This window comes from Mauremys reevesii, linkage group 12 (assembly GCF_016161935.1).
Source record: "Mauremys reevesii isolate NIE-2019 linkage group 12, ASM1616193v1, whole genome shotgun sequence".
NCBI lineage: Eukaryota > Metazoa > Chordata > Testudines > Geoemydidae > Mauremys > Mauremys reevesii.
Genome location: NC_052634.1, coordinates 50,978,047 through 50,998,588, shown reverse-complemented (window position 1 = coordinate 50,998,588; position 20,542 = coordinate 50,978,047). Strand labels below are relative to the sequence as shown.

The window sequence follows — 20,542 nt, the reverse complement described above, 5'->3', positions numbered from 1 at the left end:
CCCCTACAGCCCAGAACTCCTGAGCTCAAGCGATCCGCCGGCCTCAGCCTCCCCAGGAGCTGGGATCACAGGCACCAGCCACAGAGCCCAGCTTGTTTTGCAGCTTGGCAGCTGGAGCTTTAAACTCTGCTTGTGAGCTCTGTGCTTTGGCCAGACGGGGACAGCCTGGAACTGGGAAATGCTCCTGCTCCCCCTGCCCCCATCTCATGTCGAGCTGCAGGCGCCGCTGTCCTCCCAGGTAAGATCCCAGATGTTTTGGTGCCTCCATCCCCCACCCAGGTGTCCGGGTACCTCTGCCCCCCATACAGAATCCTGGATGTGTGGGTGTCCATCCCTCTGCAGAGGATCCCGGAGTGTGGAGGCCCTTGTCCCCCCCTACAAGATCCTGGGTGTGTGGGTGCCACTCTCCCCCCCGTAGATCTCTGGTGGGTGGGTCCCCAGGGTGTGAGTGCTCCCATCCCCCGATACAGGCTGGGGGGGGTATAACTGGCTCTCCCTGTCCTGCCCAGGCGGTGCTACAGCAGCTGTTCACAGGGGCAGCAACCCCACTGTCACCCTGCAGCTTTAACCTGCTCCAGGGGTGACCTGCTTCACCCTCCTGTGGGAGCCCGGGGACCCCGAACTTCCCAGAATCACCTGATTGATGCCGCGCTTAGCACAGACACCGGCTCAGCATGGCAGGGAGCTGCCCTGAGCCCTGACAATCAGCTTCCCTCCGCCTCCTGCTGCACAGCGAGGATCCCACGCGAGAGGCTTTGGGCCCAGTTTGTTCAGGAGCGTCCCAGGCTCCAGCTGTAAACTCTGCTGGTCAGTTCTAACCTTTGGCCACACGGGGGCGGCACTAACGGTCCCATCTAAACGCTGTTTGCGTTCGACCCTTCGGATCGCAGATTGTAACCCGCGGGCAGATCTCTGAGTGCAGCCAAATCCCTCCCCAAACTGAACATTGAAGCAGCAGCTCCCGTTGGAAAGATCAGGATTTTTGCCTTTAAAAACAAGGAGAATGTCTGCAGCGAGAGACTGAAGAAGCTCAATTGATTTCATTGACTGGAGGTTAAGAGGCGATTTAATCACTGTTTTAAATACGTTTGACAAATTCCCAGAGGGGGGAATATGTGATTTAAAGGGTTCTTTAATTCACCAGACAAAGACTGAACAAGACCAATTGGCTAGTAGTCGATGTCAGAAAATCCCACCTGGAAATGACCATTTTTTAACCATGAGGCTAATTATCTAGTGGAACAAGCTCCGCAAGGGAGGTGGTAAATTCCCCATCACTTGCAATTTGTAAATCTAGACCGCAGCTCTTGCTGCAAGACACCTGGTGTGTGGGTGTCCCTGTTCCGCATTTCGGGATCCCTGGTACATGGTGCCTCCCTCCCACCAGTTCAGGATCCCCACAATGGGTGCTCCCATCCCCCCATACAGGCTCTGCAGGGGTGGAGGGGGTGTCTAAAAAGAGACCGTGTCTCACTGCCTTGCCCAGGCTACGCTGCAGGGGCTATTCACAGGCGTGACCCCACTACTGATCAGCACAGGAGTTTTGACCTGCTCCGTTTCCGACCTGGGCCGGTTCACCCCTCCTTAGGCAACCTGGGGACCCCAAGCTTCCCCGGGATCACCATATTGATGCCAAGCTTAGTGCGGACACCCGTTCGGCACAGCCCCCCGACAAGGCCAGAGAGAGCAGCAGGTTTCTCGTATTGTTTCCCACTCTTGTTTTCTTGACTAGTTTCTCCTCTGCACCAACTTGCTATTTTTCCTTTTGTGAGTCTGCCTAGCTCAGTTGGCAACACATCAGACTTTTAATCTGAGGGTCCAGGGTTCAAGTTCCTGATCAGGTGATAAACTACTCACTAAAATCTTAAACTGTGTTTTGGGAGTCCTCTTTGATGTTACTTTTTCTCTGCAGGATTTTCCCTTTCCTCAGAAGGGTCTTTTTGTGTGTGGGTTTGAAGGGGCAACTTCCTGACAGCCCCTCTGTCCTTGCAGCCTGGAGGAATAAAGGCCTCTGGGCATAGAGCATGTTCCTCCCCTGCACACACACACACACACACAAACACACAGAATATCCCTAAGGAATTAGAATCACCTGCTGCCTTCCCCTGTCCTGCTGGATCCCCAAATGAGGATGCTCTTCAGCCTAAACCCATGTCCCCTCTTTTCCCAGTGCCCCTCAGACCCAACCCTCAGTCCCTCCTATGCTCACTGCTCCTCACTCCCAACCAGAGCCTGCTCCTCTTCACCCTTCTCCTCTGTCCCAACCCACAGCCCCCTCCTATTCCCAGTGCCCCTCAATCCCAACCCACAGGCCCCCCCTCCTCACGCTGCTCCTCAATCCCAACCCACAGCTCCCTCCTTCCCTCTAGCAGCAGATGCTTCAGACCCCCTCAGGAAGATTTTCTTGTAAGGTTTCATGTATGAGTCTGCATGTGGATTTTACAGTATGTTGGAAATATGTTGGGTTGCCGAAATGATCACTTGTGGCTGGTGTTGGATTCCCAGTCTCCTTGTTATAGGGGCAGGAGAAATAAAGGGTTGTTATCCTTGTTGTGTGAATCGAGGGCAGCACAACTGGGCTTGGCAGACCCTGATAGAGGGACTCACCCTCAATTCAATAGCACTTGCTAGGCAGGGGACATACGGTGCTTTCTTATTTTCCCCCTTTTCCACCCAGAATGGCAGGTGAACTCTACAGAGGCACCTCTGGGCTTGCACTGACTAAGGACAACAGCTGTGAGTGGGGTGCAGAAAGGGGATGGGTCATGTTAAAGGACTTTTGGTTGCTGGACTTACGAACCGTAGGGAGAAGGACACTGCCCAGCTTATCTGGGGGGTGGGTCTTTCCCTCGTGGTTTATGTTTATGTGTTGGGGCTGCTGACATGACTTCTGCTAACCCTGGACTTACATTGCAGTGTGGACATATCCTGAGAGGGCATCTATACTGTGAAAAAATCCCACTGGCCTGGATGGTCTGATTTGGGCTCCTGGGGCTCAGGTTGTGGAGCTAAAAACTACAGCGTAGACATCTGGGCTCAGACTGGATCCCAGGCTCGGAGACCCTCACCCCTCGTGGGGTCTCGGAGGCTGGGCTGAAGCCCAAGTGTCTACGCTGTTATTTTATAACCCTGCAGCACAAGCCCCACAAGCCTGAATCAACTGACCCAGGGTTTGAGAATAGTGGCTTGGGTGTGTTAATGGCAGTGTAGACATAATGCTAGGCTATGTCCACACTGCAATGAAATACCCACGGCTGTCCCGTGCCAGTGCAGGCTCCCAGGCTAGGGCCGTGGGGGTGGTAAATTTGCAGTGTAGACATCTCGGCTCAGGCTCAATACCGGGCTCTGGGAGCCCTCAAGGTTGGGAGGGAGTTTAGCAAGCAAACAAGGTAGAACGGCAGTGGAGTATTACCCTGGACTCAATGGCATTTCTCCATTGGTCTGTCTGCTTTGGGGCAGGGACAATAAAACGTCCTGCTGCATTTGTTATTTCAAAGGGCGGTTTAGGATTTTCATTCTCACACACGGTGCACAAAGCAGGACTCAACCCTCGGTGTAAACTAAATGAGCTGCCCACAGGTTCTGGCAGCCACAATGAGCCATTCAGCCTGAGAGCCCAGACCTGCCCCTGTCCCAGAGGAAGCAGGATCATCTGTGACAGGCTGGACCACTGACCTATGAGCTCTTAACTCCCAAACTTTCAGTAAGTCTGTTATCAGTGCCTGTGAGTATAATTTAAACAACTATACTGGGCTGGACCAAAGAGCTCTGTGTTTTGTCCTCCCGCAGTAGCCAATACCAGGTTGCCCAGGAGTTAGTCAACAAGGCACCACTGGGAATTGAACCCAGGATCTCCTGTTTACAAGACAGGTGTTTTAGCCAGCTAAGCCATGGTGCCTGCCTGTGGAAGCAATACAGTGTCTGCCCACACCTGACTCGCTGCCAACCCCACTGGGGCCTGACAAGCTTTGCTTGTGTTTGGATTTTGCAAAGCAGAGGAGCGGGTGCGGTTTTCCTTGCAAGCTGTGTGTGTGTGTGTGTGTGTGTGTGTGTGTGTGTGTGTGTGTGTGTGTGTGTGTGTGTGTGTGTGTGTGTGTGTGTGTGTGTGTGTGTGTGTGTGTGTGTGTGTGTGTGTGTGTGTGTGTGAATCTTTGGCCAGGTCTGCACTACAAAGTTATTTCAGCATCATTATGTTGCTCAGGTGTGTGAAAAACACACAACGCTCCCTCGGTCAGCAGTTTTTGGCTGGTGCACACACTGCAATGCCACGTCTGGTGACAAAATTGCCCTGTTTTGGTGACAAAATAAAACCACCTCGACGAGAGGCCTAGTGCTTTTTGCAGCAAACTTAAAGTGACAAATTGTCAGTGTAAATGCTGCTGGTCATTATATCACCATAACTGGCCTCCACCAGTATCCCACCACATCTGCCATGAACTCGCCTGCCCTGCATTCCTGCTATAGAGGCTGGGTCCCTCCCCTTTCATAGCTCCAGAAAGTTCTGACAGCTGAGCCACTATCTATACCGGGATTAGCTTGATAGAACTGCATTGCCAGCCTAAGTAATGTAATTACACCAACCTAATTTTGTAGTGTAGACCTGTCCAAAGAATCACACACACACCTTGGGAGCAAAACTTCATCTGCTCCTCTGCTTTACAGAATACAAACACGAACAACACTTGTCAGGGCCCAGTGGGGATTGGCAGAGAGTCAGGTGTGGGCCATCTTTATCCCAGGAGAGATGGACTCTAAGGGTATGTCTCCATTGCAATGTAAGCCCAGGTGTGGCACGCTGTGCTCAAAGCAGCACCTGGAAGCCCCATATTCACCACTCTCATATAATGATGACATGGTTTGTACAAAGTCTGCCTGGTGAGGTGTCATTTCAAAAGTCTTGATCTGTTGAACATTAATATCGTGTTGGATTGTGTGTGCTCGCATTGGTTGGGAAGTTATGAAGTTTTGCTCTGTGTGCGTTACTGAGATATGTTATGAGGTTGGGAAATGCCCCCCACCAGCCTTTCAGGTGCGACAAGGGAGGAGCCGGACTCGCTGCTGGCCCACTGAAGGGATCCACACTCCCAAGGACTATCCCAGGAACCGTGTACAATGCAGGCTTCTCCGAGATAGCACAGCGACAATGGACACTGCTTGACTCACATGGTAGCAAAGGAGCTTCCTAGCAAGTTGGAAGAAACTATGAAAGAGGGGAAGAGACATCATGACCTGGCCTCTCTCCCCCACAACTCAGCAGCTGGAAACACACCTGGAGGACAAAGACTGAACTGACTCAGAAATCAGAAGAGAATAATAACAATAATACTTGCAAACCAAAGTCCCCAACCAGACTAGTATTGGTTTTTCAGCAGAAAATTTTCAGTTTGGGGAATTTTGTTTTCTCAGTCAGACTTTTCCAAGGGAAGCAGGGAGAAAATGTTTGAGTTGCCTCCTTCAGAACAGCTTGGCCTAGACACTAGCTCTGGTTCACTGTTCTGGCCTTGCTCGGGTTGAGGGTATTTTAATAATTTGGGCAGGTCCCAGGTTGTTTGGGGGAGATGATGAGGATGTTCCCTTTTGAGATAAAAACTAAGAAATACAGCACTAGAGAATTTCTTTTTTTAAGAAATCTGGGATTTAGACATTTTATTTAAAGCAAGAGAGTTCTGAGTTTCTGATTGCAAGAAGCAACATTGTTTGATCTGTCATTGTACCAAAGAGGGAGGCGATTGTCTACAAAGGAGGGGTGAAAACTCAACGCATCCGATGAGATTTGAACCCATGCATGCAAAGCACAATGGAGTAGCAGTCCATCACCTTAACCACTCGGCCACCTCATCTCAGCTGGCAATGAAAAGACAGGAGGAGAAATCTAAGGCCAGCAGAGATAGGGACAATAAGGAGTTTTTAAATACTAAGCAGAAGCAGAGGCTGAATGAGCTCCCCGCTCACATCTAGTGAGGAGCTGGGGGAAAGACTTCAGGAACAGACCGTGTTTGCGTAGACACACCTACTCTGCCTAGGTATGCAGCATGATGGGGCCGCTTCCCCAAAATGACCAGTTTTGGCTGGTGGCGGGTTACAAATCACTTTAGGATTGAGTGGAATGAAATGTTATTATCTTTCCTGCATGAGTGAAGGGCAGCAGAACATACCTAGTCAGTCCTGACGGAGGGGTAGGTGGGTGAGGAATAGCTTTTATTGGACTTTGTAGAAGTGATTGAGAACATCATCCTAAAGAAGTGGTCCCCAAACGTTTCACACTGTGCCCTCTTAGCCATGGCTGTGGCCCCTCGGAAGCCGTGGTCAAGGACCGAGGGTGGGAGTGGGGCTGTTGCTTGCTGGGGAGAGGGGTGCAGACAGGGGTAAGGGGGTCAAGGCTGAGCTGGGAGTCAGAGCCCCAGGCTGAGAGTGGGGTTGGGGAAGAGCTGGGGCAGAGTGGGGCTGAGCGCTGCTCCCTCCATGGGGGCTGGCTCAGGCCCTGAGGTGCCCCCATGAATGTGCCTCTGTGTCCCCCTAGGAGTCATGCCCCACTTTTTGGGAACCACTGAACCCTACTGGCTAATCAGGGGCTAGTGATGCCAAAGCCCAGGGAAAGGGAGAACAAGTGCAGGGCCCCCAGCACTGGAGCCATGTGAAGGGGCTGCAGGAGAGGGGCAATGGCTGGTGGCACAGGGAGTTAAGGGCAAAGGGGGCACAGCAGGGGCAGGAGTTAGGGGTGAAGGAGGTGCAAGGGTTGGGAGTGCAGGAGCTAGCAGTAAAGGGGGAGTGGGGATCATCCAGGGGCAATGGGGAAGTGCCAAAGTACAAGCTTTGCTCAGGACACCATTTTCCCTAATGCTGGTCTGAGCAAACAATTGGAAATGACCCTTCAGTGAGAACAGAACCATAGTGTAGAAAAGCCCCTTTGTTAAGTGGTGGTGGCTGAGGGCTTACGGAGATGGGTTAAAAAACAACAAGCATCTCTCTGTGGAGGTTTGATTCTTGCCTGCTGGGCAAGGCTGGTGTGTGGTGTCTCCATGGCTGCACTTTCAGTGTCTGATCACCCACGGTGCCACAGGGAGCCAAGTCTAGACATATTCAGAGGCTCTATGCCAGGGTTTCTCAAACTTCCTTTCACTGCAACCTCCTTCTGCCCAAAAAAAAACAAAACCTTACTATATGGCCCTGGAAAGAGGGACCAAGCCCCTCCACACCAGGCAGGGGCAGGGGGGAGCCAAAGCCTGAGCCCTGCCCCAGTTAAGGGAGGGCAAAACCAAAGCTTGAGGGATTCAGCCCTGGGTGGTGGGGCTCAGACTTTTGGCTTCAGCCTCAGGCACCAGCAAGTCTAATGCCAGCCCTGGCAATCCCATTAAAACAGGGTTATGACCCACTTTGGGGTCCTGACCCACAGCTTGAGAACCACTGCTCTATGCTGAGGGGAGAGAGTTTTCCTGTGGGTGCAGTTAATCCACTTCCCCAAGAGGTGGCAGCTATGTCAGTGGGAGAAGCTATATCGGTGGGTGCACAAGCTGTGGTGGTTGCCACATTTAAGAAGTTTAATCAAACCCCATTTTTAAAACCACCTGTGGTCTGGGAATGGCAACGGAGCTCAATGAAGCAGGGTCTGTCCTTCAAAGTCCTGGAGATCACAATTCTATACTCCTGTTGTCATGGGGGTATAGCTTAGTGGTAGAGTGCTTAACTGCAGCTCAAGTGGTCCTTCGTTCAAACTCCTGTGTTCTCTTATAACCTTCTTTCTTTTTTTTTAAAAAAGGAAAACATTTATTTTTCCATTCTCCATTCTGTTCAGGGGCTCCACTATACGGGGGTGCTTGATATGAATGTAAACACTCAACATTTCGCTGTCCAAATGCATAAAAACCTAGCGAAGCTGTCCATCAGCTGAAATCCGTTCCAATCCTCTAAGTGTCTAGTTTATGTTTTCATCAATTAAACAAAGGTATCATACAAATGTACATTTGCAGATCCCTCTTCTCCAGGAGCTGTGCTGTGCAGAAGAACAAGAGCCACATCCAGCTGCAGTTCAGGAATCTGATGACCAAAGAGCCAATAAATGTTCTGAGGGCTGGAGAAAATTGCCTTCTAGTGAGCTATTGAACGAGCTCAACCTGTTTAGCTTATCAAAAGAAGATTGAAAGGTGACTTCATTGAAGTGTTGAAGGGCCTTAATGGACAGAAGAGATTGGGTATAAAAGGGCTCTTTAATCGAGCAGAGAAAGGCATAACAAGACCCAATCGCTGGAAGGTGAAAAGAGACAAATTCATATTACAAATAAGACACAAATATTCAACAGCGAGGATGATTCACCACAGGAACAAGCTACCAAGGAAAGTGGTGGATTTGCCATCTCCTGATGTCATTTAATGAAGACTAGATGGTTTTCTGGAATGTGTTTGCCCCAAAAGTAGCTCTTGTGTCATTCAGGAGGCCTGTGATATGCAGGGGGTCAGATTAGATGCTCTAATGGTCTCTTCTGGCCATAAAATTGACTAATTTCTGAAAAACTGAGTGTAGCATTGGGAGCAGCGTCTGATGTTTTCCTGTCTAGCCGGCTTGCTTCCTAGAACGAATGCTCCTTGACTGGGGTGATCCACAGGGAGTAGCTCAAACCTCCAAAGTGCCTGGCCAGGGGTAGGACATTTGCACAGCAAGGGAGGGGTGTGGCAGTGACATCACAAAGGCCTTTTGCAGGACCTCAGACTATTGGTCCAAGGTGGTGGGGAGGTGGTGACCTCACAGAGAGATGCTGACATCAGCCAGGCAGGATGGGGCGAGGGGCCAGGGAAACCTCAGAGACCCCTGTGGCTTTGCTTCAGCAAGTCTCCTTCTCAAGTTCTCTTTGAGGACTGAGAGAGTATTCGGGTTCACGTATGTGAGCGCCAGGAGGAACCTCTTTCAAGTTTTCTCCTTCCCTTTTCCTGATTTTACTAGAAAACAGCCATCCCTGTTTAGAAGGTAAGAGCCTCCTTGAGATTTGAAACCTGTTCAGTCTGATCCATCTGGTGACAGTTGAATTCTAGGCATGGAAAACAGGAACTTAAGGAGGCAGAATTTTATTCCGCACCTGGGATTTTGTCCCTTAGGGTTTGTTCTTTTTGTTTCACCTTTTCCTCCATCTATCCCTTCCTCCTTTCTCTTCGTCTCTTGCTTTTTTTGTCCTTTCACCTGTTCCCCTCCCAACACCAGGAGCAGTGTGTGTGTGTGTGTGTGTTGCGGGGGAGTGCTCTGCAGCTCCCACTGTGGGAGGTTCACCCAAAAATGTGGGACTGAAATAGTGCTCGGGCAGTGATCCCCACCGGTGACCTGGGCCATCCTTTGGGCTCTCTGGTGAGAACCCTCAGCCTCCCATCCTGTCTCTACCCCGATTGGCTGAGCAGGGGGTTATTGACAGGGAGGAGACTCAGGTCCTTGTTGTTCTCTTTGAAGACCAAGGAAATAAGTCATAACCTGTTATATGTTGACAAATTTTAGTGCTTTGCTGCATTAATGGTCTCTGAGCAGTTCATGATTCTCTCTAACATTGCAGTTCTCCTCAAATACTTGCTGAATAATTACTATGCACTGTTGTTCGTCTGGAGCTCATCTGCGAGCACTTTATTCAGGTCATTCAGTGTTTGAAATTCACGATCTGATGGTTAGTTTCAAAATCAGGGCTCTTGGGTCCTATTCCCAACTCTGCCACTGGCTGGCTGTGTGACCTAAGACAAATCAATTCTCCTTTCTCAGCCTTAGCTTCTCCCTCTTTCAAGTAGGGATAATAATGAACCGCTCCTACCTACCTCACAGTGGGTGGAGGATGGGATCCATTGGAGAGTGTCACTAGGAGTATCAGAGGGGTAGCCGTGTTAGTCTGGTTCTGTAAAAGCAGCAAAGAGTCCAGTGGCACCTTATAGACTAACAGACATATTGGAGCATGAGGTTTCGTGGGTGAATACATCTGACATAGTTAAGCAAAGAGAACAAACCCCAAATCCCCCCTGTGCTTTGGGAGCCAGGTTTGCGGTGGGAATTCTGTAGTTCAGATGACTTCACACCTGGGCATTGTGATTCTTTACCAGTTTCTCTGGCATTCAGGCAGTTTTGTGCTCACAGCTGTGATGGCCGAGTGGTTAAGGCGTTGGAGTTGAAATCCAATAGGGTTCCTCTGCGCAGGTTCAAATCCTGCTCACAGCGAAGCCTGTATTTTAGCCAGTCTCTCACCCGGGCAACACCTCTGTACAACCCCCTGAGACACTCTCAATTCTCTCCCCACCCCAAGGAAATCCTGTTCTGCTCCTTTCATGGAGATCCCTGGGACACCACCTCACACTGTGTCCCTGAGGGGTCAGGCAAACTCTCAGCACCTGAAGCCTCTGCCACTCACCTGGTGCCCCATAGATCAGACATAGCCCTGGTTCTGCTCCTCTCTCTAGGGTGTGAAAGAAGCTGAGTCAGCGAATCCATGGGAGCTGTAGAACCAATAGAGAAAAAATAGGTGCTCAGTGCCCACTGGCAGCCAGCTCCCCCGCACACCCCGCCACTACAGGCCTTGCTGACAAGCTCCTCCTCTTCGCCTTCAGCGCCTCCCACCTGCCAGTGATCAGCTGTTCAGTGGGGTGCAGGAGGGGCTGGCAGGGGATGGGGAGGAGCAGGGACGGGAAGAGGTGGGGGAGGGAGAGGAATGGGGCAGGAAGGTGCAAGCCGGGAAGAGATGGGACAGGGGTGGGGCCTTGGGGGAAGGGGTGGGGTGGGGGCAGGGCCTGGGGAGGAAAGGGGGGGCTTTGTCACAGATCCCTCTAGGGCCGGCCCTGAAGGGAAGCACTGACTATCACAGTGACAATATAACTGACCAGCATTGCGGGGGAGGCTGAGGGAGATCCGCACTCACCAGGTCTCTTCTCTCCCCCACGCTGAGCCAGACACTGCTCTCTCCTGGCTCTCACTCCAGCAGCTGGACGCCAAGGAGCCATTTCCCCACTGGAAGTGCATCGAGTGCCCCTGTGGTGCTGGGGGGCTGGCGCTGCTGCTGCCTGTGGGGCTGGCAGGGGGGCTGATGTCTGCACAGACTCTCAGCTGCCAGGCCGGAGGGGGCACTTGGGACCTTACCAGACTGGCTCAGTGAAGACGGGGGGTTGACAGAGCAATACAGACGCTCTCCAGAGCATGGAGCAGCATCCGCCCATGCAGCCAGGCAATGAGCATTTCCCACAGCCTGGAGCCGAGGGGGAGGCGCCAGCTGCTGTTCCAGCTCCTCGGGGACAGGCCCTGTCAGCCAACAGCCACTTCTTACTCCCCACAGCTAAGGGTGCCGGGTTCCTCCGGTGGGGGTGTGGAGCAGCCGTTCGTTTTCCTGTTCGCACTCCTCTGCGGTGTGAAAATCGGGGAGGGGAGGCAGAAGCCCCACTTCCCTCCCGAAATGACGCCCAGTGGGGGAAGCCAGGACAACAGGGTGGGGCGGCAGGTGGTGGCCAGACTCTCACCGCCAGGGTCTAGTCTAGCTCAGGGTCCAGCTCAACTTCCTCCCCGCGCCACCGGCCCCCAGTCCCCTTCCACCACCAGGTCAACCCGGGCACTAGGGCAGGAACGGGGTGAGGCAGCAAGTCAAGCTGAGCAAGGCAGGCAAAAGCGAGTCTTGTCTTCATGGGCACCTCCCAATGACGTCCTTTTTGTGTGCAACTGCTGCAAAAACCTCCTGGGCAGAGAAGCAACAGGCCCAAACATTACCACACAGCTGCCAAAGTAGCTCAGTTGGGAGAGTGTTAGACTGAAGATCTAAAAGTCCCTGGTTCAATCCCAGGCTTTGGCAGGCCCTTTCATCCCTCTTCGTGCCCTGCTGGCTTGTTCTCTGGGAGCACAGTGGTGTGTCAGCACCCAAGATGAGCAGGGCTGCCCTAGAGCATTTAGGGGTCTGGAACAAAGCATTTTTGGGAGCCCGTTCAATTAAAAAAAAGTTGCAATACTGTATTCTCATGGGGCCTGGGGTAAATTGCCCTGCTTGCCTCCCCTCTGGGTGGCACTGATGGTGAGTCTCTGATCTTGGGCTCTGCAGTAGGAAAACATAGAATGGGCTTCTGCCCCTAGTTGGCCCACCTGACCTTTAACAAGGAGAGATGGGATCTGTCTTTCCCAATATGTCAGGGAGAGAGCAAGGCAGGGTGACCCTCAGGAATGGTGCCAGAGGGCTGCTGGGCAGTGACAGGCAGGGAGTGGGGGTGAAAACTCCTCTGCGCAGCTGAGCAAGGGCAGTACCAGGGAAGGGGCATCTGTGAAAGTGGCCGTGTGGAAGGGATTTGGGGGTCCAGGAGGAGGCACTTGCTGTTCAGTGCCTTGGAGCAGCTGGACTTGGCCATGGTGGGTGTTCAGGAAATGCACATTAACAACTCTAGGGTAGCTTGCTGGGCAGAGGGTGATGGGAGGAAGGGCCTCCTGGCCAGGAAAGAATGATGGGGTTGGAGTCTTGTTCTTCACATTCGCGGTGCGAGTACAGAAGGTGGTGGAGCTCCAACCAGGGAGGGCATTACTGGTGGACTTTGTGCTCTGTGGCACTGGTTACTGCTATATTAGTGTGTATGGTCTCCAGTTAAGGCATGAGAGGGAAGATCAAAGGCTCCCTTCCTCTGGGCTGCATGGTGTTTGTTGTTGAGGGGGAGGGTGGGTTAATTGTGTCAGCCGGCCTGAGCACCGCTGGTCCCATTTTCCCAACTGTCAGAGGAAACATTTTTACAATGAGCACTACCTGGCACAGGTCTGTAGTGAGGTCGGCTTAGAGGAGCTCACTCCAGCCACAGAGGGGGTTCACCTTTCTGCAGGGACAGACCAGGACTCGCATTGACCGGATTTATGCTTAGCTTTTGTGTCTTTAGCATGTTGCTTCTCAGATTCTTTCTTGGCCTGACTTGTTACACTTTGACACTTAACAGGCCAGAGTTTGTTCACCTTCCTATTATCCTCACTAGGATCTGATTTCCAAATTTTGAGGAATGACTTTTTGCCTCTAACAGCCTCCATTACTCTGCCATGTACCTAGAGTGGCGTTCTGCTGGTCCTCCTATTGTTGTTTCTGATTTAGGGCAAACGTTTCATCTGAGCCTCTAATTGCGGTGTTTTTAAATGGTCTGCATGCTGCTTGCAGGCACCTAACACTTGTGACAGCAGCTCCTTTTAATTCCCATCCAACCATCTATACTTATGCCAATAGGTTGACTTTAGGTCTTTAACTTTGAGCAGTAGCTGAGAAGATGGTAAATTGGGCAGAAACCCATTCGACAAACCTCTTCATTTCCTTGTTATTTCCTGACTTCTTCATTCATCCCCTTTTCCTTATTTCCTGGCTGAGGCGGCGGCCTGCCAGGGAGCTCCCTGGCACCTCTGGCTGCCTGGGCTGAAGGCAAGAGGCAGGCCTGGGCATGGCGAGGGCCTCTTGTCCCGTAATGAGGCCGCACTGCTTCCTGGTCCCCTTTTCCCACCCACACCGGCAGGCGGCTGCTGTGGGAGAACACGAGGGAGGCTCTCGGGATGCTAGGCAGCGCTGTGTGGCTGTCAGGGGAAAGACCCTTCTTCTCTAAAGATGGCTGGCAGAAAGGTGGTGCTCAGCTCTGTAAGTGACCTGCCCAGTAGCCTCGCTGCCAGGGGATGCAGACATTTCTGTAAGGTGCAGAAAGAGGGTATTTGGCTTCCAAGTTAATATGAGAAATATGCATTTAGGAGATAGAGCTTCCATTCTTTCATCAGTGGCCTAATGGACAAGGCAATAGCTTTCTAAGTCAGAGATTGTGGGTTCAAGTCCCATGTGGGGTGAAAAACTGCCTTCTTACTGTATATTACAAGGAAACCTTGGCCTTATTTTCACCAAGGGAGCTAGGAGATGTTTGAACACAAAATACTGGATCTTGGGAAAAATCCCCCAGAAATGGCATCTTGATAAATGCTTTCTAAACCCATCAGTAGCAAACAGTTAATACTAGTGTTTGTCTGAGACTAGAGGGAAGGGGAGTGTTTACTCTGACACCTCAGTGAGTGAAACAGACGGAAAGAGCAAGGCTGTTCTGAAAGAGAATGGATCTGTCTGGAGACAAAGCAGCCCCTGAGAATGAGCAACGGTGTGAAAAGAAGAGGTTGAAATGTGTGTTAGATGTTAGTTAGTGTTAGAGGGTTTATCCCTTCACCCTCCCATTACTGGGTCCTTCTTGCATACACACAGAGCAGCAATACCCAAAGTCCGAAGGTGCAAACAATGAGATGTTTATTGGATTGAACTTCCAGCAAGCAATGATTCCAGTTTCCTTCCTCCGTGTCCCCATCCCAGCCCTGACACCACAGAGCCTTGCCTGTGTCCCTGTTCCCATTCTCCCCCTTAGCAAGACATAGGACACGTGGTGACACATTTCCTGATAGGGCCAGGCCTCAAGGTGGAAGGTGTTGATATTCCATTGTCCCACTGCCCCGTGCGTAGTACAGTGCCCTGCACCTTCTCTCGTACGGACGTGCCACACCTGTTCCAATTAGCGTTCCAGACTTCCCACTATAGTGGGCCCGAGAAGGTTGGGTCCAGGTTGTCTAGTACAGGGGGGAGGGGCTTACTCCATTACTTCTAGGTTATTTCCATAGGCAACGTCACACAAGTATACTTAGCAATACACCAGCCGCTGTAATAATCCACAGCAACACCGAGAGACCTGAGCACTGCAGCATGGTCCAACATCCCGGCCACCACCGAAACACCTCCTCTCCTCCTTCGACGGGGTCAAGCTCTTAACATGTCCAGTTGCAATACGCTGCCGCTGCAGGTTTTCGTGCTTTTGTCCATAGCATAAGTCCATTGAATGTCCACAGAGAAATGGGTTACTGTCCAAACCAACTTAACCACGTGGTGTGGAATCAGGCTGTATGCGCTGGTTCGATTATTCACAGCAGTAAGATTCACAGGTCTATCTGTGCACCAAAGCCCAGAGAGCAGTGTGTAGTGTGGAATTTGGTTAGGGGCTGGGGTAATTGTGCCCCCAGTAATATGTACATTTCCAGCAAAACACCTCATACACAGTACACCCAATTGTCCACCACTTGCCATGGGCCATTGGGTGTGCTCCTCCACGGCCATCAGGGAGGGGCACATTCAAACATCTTCTCTGGATTTACACCATTTTACACACCCCTCCATTGATTCCCAGCGAGCAAATCCCCTTCTCATTATTCCCATAGGGCTTGTGGGGCCCACCTTAGCTGCCGATTCACTTCCAGATACCACGGTAGCTATTACATAGGTGCTGGCCTCCTAGTCGAGCATTTTGAATTTCCATCCACATCTTCCCCAAGATCAGCCTTTTGAAGCCATCCCCACCCATGTCATGAGGTTTTCTGTTCATTGAAACACAACAATGCTAACAACAAGACAAACACCACAGACAAACAACACAAAACATAGATTCATGGTATTCTGGGTTAGTCTTTTGCTGGCACCAGCTTCCTTGCAGAGTGTCTGAAAAACAAAAGAAACAGTTTCCACACACACCCCCAGTGGGGACAGATTAGTGCTTAATAATAATAATACCTCTTCCTTTTACAAATTTCCTTGCTAATTGCAGGAAAAACAGAAGAATTACCTCCAGGCTGTCCTTATTTTGTTCTATAGTCAGATAGTGAAGTACCCCACTCACGGGTCATTTATGAAATTCATGAGGTGGTGTGCCTCAGTTTCCCCTCTTGTACAACAGACCCAGTTTGCAATAGTTTCTCTGCTGTACCAAGCTTTAAGTTTATTCTCGGGTAATAGCTGAGAGACAGCTTTAGCACGGTACGTATGCACGCACGCACACACACACACACAGAAACACACACTCCTTAGGGTTAACCTGTCCCCCTTATTTTCAGGCTTGACTTGTTTTTTCACCTCCCTTTCCTGGAGGGCCACAATCTGAGTCTTCCAGTAGCTTGGTTGCTGACCAGATGTATTTATTATTTGCAGCTCCTTTGTGCAGCCACTGATGGGCAGTTCTCTCCTTCCCCCATCAGCTAGGTCATTTGCATTCACCCCGGCTTTCGGGCTTGGCTTTTGGATCCAAAGCCATCAGCAGCTCAGAGACTGTCTTAAAAGGGACACAATCAACTTCCACCGGAGTTCTGATTACTTTCTACTTTCATCTTCTGCTTCAAAACATACAGATCTGAAAAAGAAACCACAACCTATTGTGGCTCCCTTTGGAGCCCTAATAGGGTTTGAATTAAGTACCATGTTTTGTTTGCATTTCTTTTACCCCTTCTCCAATATACACTGCACACGTCCTGGGAAAATGCACATTCCTTCCATAGTTTAACCTTCATAACATTATGTTACAAAACATAAGTCTCACTTTAGGTTTTTAAAACCTGACACTACACACAACATTTTGTTTTGTCTAACATCCCTTGCACTGCAATAATTTTTTTTTACACAACTGTACCCTGATTACACGTCCATCTTGTACAACCAGAGACAGCCAGGGGCAGGCACGTTAAGTGCCAATAGAAACCCCGGACATTCCTTTAGTGATTTTGCTAACATTACCCAGGAGTCAAATCATTTTGATGAGATTATCTCTCCGCCTGCTGCCTGCAGCCGTCCCCTATAGACCATTTCTGTGGACAAAGGGCCCATTTCCCCTCAGAATGGCTGTGAAGGCTTCTCGGGACAAAACTTTACCTGACCCTCTTGTATAATTTAATTACTAAGCTTCCATCCAACAGGAGTGCACAGAGCTGCACATACAGTTACATTTATATAACTGGGTTTTATTATTAAACCAAAAACTGCCTTCTTGTAACACCACAACTGTTGCCTTTTGCTATTTCCACAACTCCCAAATGTTTACTTTCCTCCAAACTCTGTATTATTAATTTTTGCAAAGCCCTGGGCGGCTGCACTGCAGTGCTGGGGTGACTCTGCAGGGGGAGAAGCTGCTGTGGAGCAATGTAGAGTAGGTGCAGGAAGGAGCCAGGGTCACTATTCACATTGTGAACTGCACAATTTTCCAAATTTGGGAATGTCCGAGAACAATTCTAAGGGGAAGGTGAATGCAGAGCAGTGACACTGGAGGTGCCCAGACCTCCAATGGGGGCAGCGTGGAAATTAATAATGGGAAGATCGTTTGCGAAATTAGTCGTCACTGACAATATATGTCTCTTCTTATTTCCGGTTGCGGTGTTATTTAGCGGAATCAGGACATATTTTTACTATGTTAATTAAACACGTAATTTTATTTAACTAAGCCAAAAACTTAGTGTCACTTATTTTTTTCTCTGTCCTAACAAGAATTAAATGAATGTTGTGATTTTCTGGAAAGTGCAGCGAGATTAAATGTGGGGAATTCAGTCTCTGTGTTTGTGAGCTGATGTTTTCCTCTCACAGGTCAGTGCCTGCATTGAAATACCAAGAGGGATCTAAGGGCTGGTGTACGCTGGGCACAGGGGTGTTCGCAGAAGGGGCGGGGCCTCAGGTGGAAGGGGCGGGGCAGGGCGTTAGGCTCCCCCAGCTGGCGGTTCTCGCCCTGCCCATGGTGTTGCAATGACAGAGGCTGCCCAGGCTGCACTTGTAGCGAGGTTCCCCCACTAGGTGGCGGCGCAGGGGCTGCAGGAGACAGGCAGGTGGCAGCAGGGGAAGTGGTGACACAGGAGCTCTCAGCAGCAGGGTGAAGGACAATGCCGTGGAGCGGCAGCGACGCAGAGTGAACAGGGCAGACTGAGAGCCACTTGAAGGAGTGGCAGCAGCAGAAGCTGAGAGTTTGCTTGATGCCTTTGCCCGCTGCTGTTTTCTGCTGGTCGCTGGGTGACAGTTCCTGCCTGTGGCAGCTGGGGGCTGCGGGGTCCCCTCGCTGCCTGTGGCGGCCAGGATCCGGGGGGTCCCCTCGCTGCCCATGGCACCCAGGGTCCATGGGGTCCCCTCGCTGCCCATGGCGGCCGGGAGCTGGGGGGTCCCCTCGCTGCCCGTGGCACCCGTGGTCCATGGGGTCCCCTTGCTGCCCATGGCACCCGGGGTCCATGGGGTCCCCTCTCTGCCCGTGGCGGCCGGAAGCTGGGGGGTCCCCTCGCTGCCCGTGGTGGCCGGGGGCCATGGGGTCCCCTCACTGCCCGTGGCAGCCAGGGTCCATGGGGTCCTCTCGCTGCCCGTGGCGGCCGGGGGCCATGGGGTCCCCTCGCCGCCCATGGTGGCTGGGAGCTGTGGGGTCCCCTGCCTGTGGCAGCCCAGGGTCCATGGGGTCCCCTCGCTGCCTGTGGCGGCCGGGGCTGTGGGTCCCCTCACTGCCTATGGCGCGCGGGTCCGATGGGGTCCCCTTGCTGCCCGTGGCGGCCGGGGGCCATGGGGTCCCCTCGCTGCCCATGGTGGCCATGGTCCGTGGGGTCCCGATGGCAGCTGGGGGCTCTGGCATCCACCTGCAGTGGCTGGGAGCTATGGGGCCATCTGCAATGGCATTTGGCTGAGGCTTCTCCTCACCCCCCATGGTGACTGCGCACTCCAGGCTCTGCCTGCGGTGTCTGAGAGCTGGGGCTCCTCGCTTGCCTGTGTCAGCTGGGAGCTCCAAGGAGCTGCAGAGTCTATTAGCAATGACGTGGGGCTGCAGGGTCCTCACGCCATCAATGCCTGCTGGGAAATCCTGGGTCCGCTCACAGCAGCTGGGAGCTCTGGGGTCTACTTGTAGGAGCTGGGAGCTGCAGGGTCCATATACAGTGGTGTGGGGCTGTGGGGCTCCCGCCACCCATGGCTGCAGAGGTAGTATATATATTGTGTGAATGGTGCTCACATAACACAGAGAAAGTTGCCTATGCAGCTCACAATAGTAAATAGGGGCAGACCAGAAGAGATCTTCTTTCCAAGTGGGAATTGTGCAGGGAGGAACAACAGACCTAGTGCAGCTGTGTTGCCACTGTCTACTAGCACTGAAATGGTTCAGAATGCCTTGGGTCAAGTGGCACCAGTTCTAAAAGTAAGGGTGATTTAGTGCTGTGGTTTTCAAACAGGGGTATCCAATGGTCTTCCAGGGGGTACAGCAACTCATCTAGATATTTGCCTAGTTTTACAACAGGCTACATAGAAAGCACTAGCAAATTTGTAACAAATTAAAATTCATACGTTGATCTGTTTATACTGTTCTCTATATACACTGAAATGTAAGTACAATACTTATATTCAAGGGATTTATTTTTATAAATATTGCATCTGATTTTGTAAGCAAGTAGTTTTAAGTGAGGTAAAATGGGGGTATGCAAGAGAAATCAGACTCCTGAAAGGGGTACAGGTGTCTCTAAAGGTTGAGACCCACTGATTTAGTGCAGGTACCACCGGTAACATAGAACCCTGCAAAAACTTCTAGTGCAGATGAATTTGAGAGCAAGCCAGAGAGAAACAGCTGCGGAGCATGCTAGATAAGGCTGACCCGTCTGGATTGTCTGTGCCTGACAAGCTGTCATGTGCTACAGAGGAGCCTGTGAGAGGTATGGCAAAGCAAGAGGGTTTGATTAGTTGCTAGGAGCTCCACATGCTAATCAGGAGGTGTGTTTCTGTAAATAGCGACATAAACATCTTCTAATGGCCAGTGTGCTAAAGCTGTCTCAATTGTGCTTAATGAAATGGGGACCTGGTTTTAGATTTTTGTTCTTTAATTCGCTGGGGGTGAAACCCCTTGTATGAAAACATTCACCGTGGGAAGAAAGCTTGTGCATATTAGCCTGGATGTGTAGCCGAGGACAGTTTTGTTAAGACTGTACTTTCAGGGATCATTTCTATAGTTTGTAACTAGAGAAGTGTGGTTGAAAGTGTATGATCTCGCTAACTATGGGGATGAGTTAAAGTGTTCTTTTCTGAGCATGAAGTGAGTGGATAGTGGTGCTTTAATGCATCTGCTGTCTGCTATTGATGAGTGTTCTTGTTTTCCTTTTGGGAAGCTGAGAGGAAAAGAGCACAGACTGAGTGGTTAGTCCTTATAAAACAAGTTTAAAAATAAATGTTTTGGCTTTTTTTTGTATTATCTGAACTTGTTTAAAGCTTTTCTTCAGTTCTCTTTAAAAAAAGTAAAGGTAGTGTGAAAATGGTGTTTTAGAAGTTTCTAGTTCAGTACTTACTGAAAGATTTTAAAGATTTCTTTATGCTGCTCTCTCTTTTTTTTCTTGTAATCTATTTCAGAATTTAGGTAGGGTCCTGTGTCTGCATGTTCTTTTCCTTTTCCATTTGCCTCTCCACTTCTCTCTTCTTCCTGTCCCATTTTTTGGGAAGCCCCTATTTTTACTTCTCCTGCTCTGGCAGGGGGTACACAGTTTGCTCTTGGCCCCAAGCACATCAGACAATCCACACAGGATCTGAGAGTTGCTGTCTCCTGGCTGTATAGTGGGTAGAGGGTTCTAAAGCTGTCTCAGGGTATGTCTACACTATGGGATTATTCTGATTTTACAGAAACCAGTTTTTGGAAACAGATTATATAAAGTCAAGTGCACGCGGCCACACTAAGCACATTAATTCGGCCGTGTGCATCCATGTACCGAGGTTAGCATCGATTTCTGGAGCATTGCACCATGGGTAGCTATCCCATAGTTCCC

At 50.8% G+C, this 20,542-nt stretch overlaps 4 non-coding genes across 4 annotated transcripts; 3 read left to right on the top strand and 1 right to left on the bottom strand.

Moving 5' to 3' along the window:
* Window positions 1–3,824: 3,824 nt before the first annotated feature.
* On the bottom strand, window positions 3,825–3,898 carry TRNAT-UGU. The gene has a single exon. It is a non-coding gene; the product is annotated as a tRNA-Thr (tRNA).
* A 6,197-nt stretch (window positions 3,899–10,095) lies between these two features.
* Window positions 10,096–10,177, top strand: TRNAS-UGA. Its single transcript has one exon. It is a non-coding gene; the product is annotated as a tRNA-Ser (tRNA).
* Window positions 10,178–11,716: 1,539 nt separating this feature from the next.
* Window positions 11,717–11,789, top strand: TRNAF-GAA. Its single transcript has one exon. It is a non-coding gene; the product is annotated as a tRNA-Phe (tRNA).
* A 7,918-nt stretch (window positions 11,790–19,707) lies between these two features.
* Window positions 19,708–19,924, top strand: LOC120376573. Its single transcript, XR_005587431.1, has one exon. It is a non-coding gene; the product is annotated as a small nucleolar RNA U3 (small nucleolar RNA).
* The last annotated feature ends 618 nt before the right edge of the window (window positions 19,925–20,542 follow it).